Source organism: Rhinolophus sinicus, linkage group LG11 (assembly GCF_036562045.2).
Source record: "Rhinolophus sinicus isolate RSC01 linkage group LG11, ASM3656204v1, whole genome shotgun sequence".
Classification (NCBI taxonomy): Eukaryota; Metazoa; Chordata; class Mammalia; order Chiroptera; family Rhinolophidae; genus Rhinolophus; species Rhinolophus sinicus.
The window spans coordinates 58,278,987-58,285,260 of record NC_133760.1 but is presented as its reverse complement, the minus strand read 5'-3'; positions in this window follow the sequence as shown (position 1 = coordinate 58,285,260).

Genomic DNA, 6,274 nt, shown 5'->3' with positions numbered 1-6,274 from the left:
ACTAATTGATCTCTTGTGTCTTACATTCAGACACAGCATGGGCCCCAGTGGTCATCCAGCAAGCTGCTTCGTAAGATGCAGGCCAGTTTAAGGGCTGGCTGTCTTTGGGTTGGGGACCCATCTCCGGTCCAGTCAGCTTTGGTACCAACAGGGAATCTCACGATTAGGGACATACATAAGCTCGCTTTCCTCAGTAGGGACCGGTGGGTAGGGATTCCTTTAGAGGGAGCTCTTGGCCCCTTCTTAAGCTTCATTTTGTCCACTAATATGAGTTAAGGAAGAGCTGGAAGACATTGGATGATGTCCTGTTCTGTTGCTCTCTAACTTAAAAAAATAAGAGGGCATTTTGCAGTACTGGCACCTCGTGGGTGTACTGGCAGAGACAGGGGACACAGTGCAGACATGGTGATTCCCAGCGAGAGAACAGAGAGGGAGGGATGCAGGGGAGAGAGGCTGAGGCAGAGCAGAGGGTAATGATGGTAGACAGAACGTGTGCATGGCTGTAAGACATCACCAGTGCCTTTAACACATTTCCTATGGCTTTCTTTTTACAATTTTTCTGCTGGGATGGGGGTCTGTGGGGGGAGTGTACTTACCAGGGGCTCATCACAGGGGAAAATGTCTGTAAAATTTAGAGTTTCATGTTGAAAGAAAATCATGTGAGTTTGCATGCTATGACATTATATTGCCACATTTCTCATAATTCAAAATGTTGATCTAAATCACTTATTCTTCTACAAGGATCTTGGATTAAAACTGAACATCCAAGATGTGTTCTGTAACTCCCAGTATGTCACCACGTATCCTTAGGTTACATGTGTCCTGACCTAAAAAGTACAATTCTATGGGGATACCAAACAATTCGGCGAGACTTTAGGGGATTTGAAGGTCCCACAATTGCAAGTGATGGTAAAAGGCAGCAGAACAGAGCACAGGAAGACGCTGTTTGCAGGTGTTGCTGGAGCGGTGAGAGAGTTTTAGTGAAGATGCTTCCATTGGACAAAGGGAGACAGTGAGAGCCTATAAGAGCAGGGCTAACAGGGACTGTGTGGTTGCCAGGCAGAGAAACTCACAGGAACCAGCTGATAGGATAATGGTGGTGGTGGTGGTTAGTAGCAGTGCTCAGGGTCATAGTAATAGCAGAGGTAGTATTTTGGTCAAGAAGCAGGAGAATCACACGAAATTCAGTTGTGCATTGGCCTTCACAGAAATAGGAAAAATACTGGCAGCTAGTCTCTCTGCTTTTCCTTCTTTGGGTTTGAACAGTCTCTTATTTCTACATGCTGCTTTCTACGAGTCTATTCCACTCTCTTTTGAGAAAACAACTATTTTCAGTAAAACTCTTGAATTTCTGCCTCTTGGTACCATGACATGGTCCCACAGACTTAGTGCCCAATGCAACATGATTCAGATTCGGTGTCTCAAACCCTAATTTCTGGGAGGAAGAATCCACCTGGACCAGATTGGGTCAGCTGTCCAGTGCTGGTCCAGTCCGCTGTGGCCAGTAGGTAGGGTTGTGCTGGGCTCCCTTACGGGCTGGGCAGGTGTTCTCTGAGTGTGGGGGAGGGGAACCACAGAGGAAATGATGGAAATCTCTGGCACAGAATTGGACTTAAGAGAAGCAGCCATCTATGAAGTGAGGATGGTAGAATTTGATAAATGATAGTACCTGAGAGTTTCCACTTTGGGAGACATGGCGGAGAGTGAACTCTGAATTGTTTTAGTGAATGAACAAATGTTAAATCTGACTTCAGATTTCATGTAGTCACATTACTAGATTGAAGTTAAATTAGTATAAGTTCGACTCTGCCATTATTTGAGTGACCTTTAGCAAAGTCATTTTTTTTAGGTTGTTTTCTCATTTATAGATGGGGGTTAAACACACCTGCTCTGTGGCGCAGGGCTGTTGTGATTAAAGAGGTAAAGGTGCTCTATAGGTGTAACGTTTTATTGCTAACACGTGCATACTAGGTAATGACTCATTCCTCATAACCCTTGCCTTGGACTCACGCTTGTGTGTCCATATGTCCTTCTTGACTGTGGGGTAAGGTAGGAAAGGACGGAGGGCTGCGTACAAGTGCTGACTGCGATGTATTTCACAAGAGAAGGAAGTGTGGTAATGATCAAGATAAGCAGCTTCTGCTCTCACCTTCCTCTGGTCATTGCTGGGCCGAGAAATCTCTCCTCCCCAAACCATCTCCAGTTCTCCCTTTCCAGGTAGCCTGTGAGGTGAAGGGTTTATATTTGGAACAAAAGAAGGAAAACCAACTGAGCTGCAAAAAAGAGGTACAATGTAAAGTCTGTAGGCTCTGTGGAGACTGTTAAAGATGACTTGTGACAGGAAGGGGTGTAGATGACATGTGCTGTGATGTACTGTGTGGGGGAGGGGAGAGAGGAAGGTGGAGAGAGGGAGAGGGCATGAACGAGCCATTTGGAACAAAGAGACGGGCTAGGTCTGGCTTTCCTCCGTTGGCCTGTGGAATCAGTTCACTGTAGGGGACAGTGATGCCTTGCGCTTATCTCGTAGTGGTCCATGGATGGAAGAGACCGCCTCCTGCACCCTGATCTAGTCAGGCTGATTATGGCGGTTGATGAACTGGAGGAAGAAAGCTTAACAGAACTTAAGCTAATGCCACTGCCTGCTGGGTTTTGCTTGGCTTTACTCGAGAAAAGACAAGTTGGGAGGGACTGGAAAACTGACACTGGATGCTGGGTACTTCTTATCTCAAGTTAGGCTCAAAGTCATATAAGGACCTGCATTATCATTGCTAATTGACAGAGAAGGCAGCTGAGCTTCAGAAAATTGAAAGGACTGCCTCAGGTCTGTAGCAGGGAACTAGAGACGTTGATATTCGAGCCCAGGCTAGTTTGATTCCAAACCCCGTGCTCTTTCTATGACAGCACCTGGGGGACTAGTAAACCCCCATCTGGAGATTTAACAGGGAAACGCTCTCCAAGAAATGATTTGTCTTGATTTCAATGTTACATCCAACAATTTCAGACTAATATACTTTTAGGGATACTTTCGGTGTCATCTCACCCCTACACTGTCTATTTCTGGTAAAATCCAGACAGATGAATATCTTCTTTTCCTATAATGTTGTTATGCCAAGAAGGGAGAATCTGCCACCTCACGCTCAGTGCGAGGAGGGTGACAACACACACTGGGTCTCGGCTGTCCCTTCCTGGTTCACTAGTCAGAAGAGGCTCCTCAGGTGGGTCTGGCTTTGGGAGACTTTGGGGGACTCAGCTAGCAGGGACTTGGTGAGCAGCTAGCACTCCTCTGAGCACTTTGGAGTATGTTCACAAAATAGAACAATATGTTCTGGAATGTACTATCACTTCAGTAATTCAGAAAATGGGAAACATCGGCAGGAATTGAGTTTTTGGAGAAATTCTGTGACAAAATGAGTTTTAAACTTGGCTTAGCAATAGAAAAGGGGTTTGCATAGGAAGACAGAGGACATGGCCATTTCTGGTGGGGGGCTGCTGCATTTATGCAAATCTGCAGAAGCAGCTGTGAATCCAGTTACTGGCGAATAGTGAAAAAATATTGGAATAGTAGAGTCAAGAATGATGAAGGGGGCCATATAGGGAGAAACAGGAGTTTGAAGTTTATCCTGAAGAATCGACAGACCATGGTTATTTTAGGTTTTAGGGCAGAAGCCACAACAAAGTGTTGCTGAGGGAAGGTTGGCACAGGGAGAGACAGAAAGGGGTTCTTGCTCGTTCACTGGTTCTTCTGTCTTCAGGGAATGTCCATGGAGTGTCTCAGGGTAGCAGAGTCCCATACTTTTGTGTCACTCCCATGGATGGGCAGCTTGTCCAGCTTCCAGTGTTCCCTACTGATACACACTGTTTGGAGGTGTGAGGGGAAGCAGTAGCCTGACTGAAGACTCAAAGAGACATAATCCAGTATTGAGTCCTCAACAGAGAGCTCATAAATCCATTTCGTGCCGATTGCAGCTCTTGGCGCGGTCTCATCTGCGATGGGTCCCTGTTGCTATGGATGGGTATCTTCTTGCTAACGGGTAGACTCTCCACAATGCCTCTCCCTCCTACTGTTCCACCCTGACTTGCCCACCACTGTCTTCGCTGTCTGTATATTTTTGCTACAGGTACTAAAACAGGCCCTGTTCCTCTTTACCTCTGTGCTTTGCTTATACTGATCCCCTGGCCCACAGTGTCTTCCCCTCCCTCCTTCCCTTTTCACTCCCATCTACCTGTGCCTCGGATTTCTTTCCTGTCCCTCCTGTTTGTGTGTGTTCTTTCTCCAGTAGCATCTGTCAGCGTGGTCTTCCCGTTGTATCACAGCCACTTGACTTCGTATGTTCTCTTGGCTGGGAGGTTATCAAGGCACCACTCACATTTGTGTTCACGTTTAGGTGTGACCAGACTATCTGGGTTCGCCTCCTGGTTTCACCTCTTACTAATTACATAACCTTGGGCAAGTTACTCTGTGCACCTCAGACTTCTCGTCTGTAAAACTGGGACAGTAACAATCACGGCGTCACACGGTGATTTTGAGGAGGACATGAAATCACACACGTGAATCATTTAGCGTACTGCATGGGCCACAGCAAGCATTTCAGAAATGTTGCTGTTACTGCTATGCTGATAGTGCCGTGTGTACAGTACACACACGACAACTATATGTCGAATCAGCTTGTGTTTAGGAAATGGTTATGGTTGTGTTTTTAGGGGCTGGCAGCAGAGAGGCAGCCCAGGAGCTGAGGCATGATCCAGACATGGGGTCACGAAGGGGAAGGGTGGTATCTGGGGAATGGTCTGGGCATCACGTGACTGGTTCTCCCATTTGCCCGGCCCCTGTGGCTCCCGAGCAGACATGTCTTCCTGACAGCCTCAGGCCCAGGAAAGGCCGGGACACCAGGACAGCACACAGCTCCAGGCATCACAATTCTTGCTCCTTGGTCTGGCCTGACTCTTCTCTTTTTTCAGACTTTAAAACTGCTACAATCAGGCAGTGCCCTAGAGGTCAGCATGTACTACATACAGGGTCTTGCACAGCATAGGTGCTGGATAGGTTTTTTAAAAAACCGTTAAGAGTACCTACTACATGCAGAACCCTGACTTAGGAGAGGAGGGGATATTGGCGTCGTTGTTGAAGAGCTAGAAGTCCAGGCTCTGGGTTCCAGTCACGGCCGTGGCAGGTGCATAATAATAATTATTCTTATAAGTGACACTTATTGAGTAGTTATGTGACACTAAGTCTTTTACGTACTTGCGTTATTTTGTTTAATCTTTACAATTTGACTGGATAGGTACCATTTTTATCTCCATTTAAATTAAGGTATCTCATTCATAGATTAAGTGAAGCTTACTTGGCTCCGCTTCCCCAGCTGGTAAGCAGAACTGGCCTTGAATGCAGGCCTGCCCAACTCCCAATTGGGACATTTTAGTCGCTACACTCACGCAAACCTCAAACAATTCCTGGGTCCCAGCTTCCCCATCTGTAAAATGAGGGGCTACACTTGGTGATCCTTTGGGATAATACCGAGTGGTACCACCCACGTGGGCTGTGATGCAGAGTGGATGAGTGTTTGGATGGCAGTTCAGACCCCTGCTGCTCTAAGGCTGTTGTATCAGTGAGATAATGTGGGCAAAACACCTTCCTACCCAACAGGCCTCCATGCACATTAGTTTTCCTTTCCTTCTTCTTTTAGCTCTAAATTCTTTGACTTCAAGGTGCCAAAGAAATGCAGCACATTGGTGGTTCCCAATGTCTAGTGTGTGGGCTTTGCTGGTTCTGGAGACGTTTCTCTGGTGGTCAGAGATGAGGAAAATAAGGACAAGGAAGTGAACTTTCCAGAAAGCTAAATTGCTTCCATGTCACTCGTCTATGTCCCCTCTGAAAGGACAGTGACAAGATGGTGACTTTTGTTTATTTTTTCCAGGTGGTCTCCATAGATTATACATTTAAGTCCCCTGGCCCAAGTTTTTCCCGAATTTTCCCTGGTCCATGAAAGCAAATGTCTGGGAATAGTAGTAGTTGAACAGGTTTTTTAAATTGTCTGTGGTAAAGAGCAGGTTGTTGTTGTTGTTGTTTAATTTCCAATATATCACAGACTAAGACTTTTAAATTTTAAAATAAAAAAAAGTAGAAAAGTAAAATAAGATATTTACAAATACAAGGTCCATTTGTAAATGATCTAGGATCACTGGACATAGAATTGGTCTGTTGAGTTGCACTGAATGCTTCTACACACTTATTTCCTTGGGGACTGGCAACCACAGGGTCACGATCAGGTGGGTC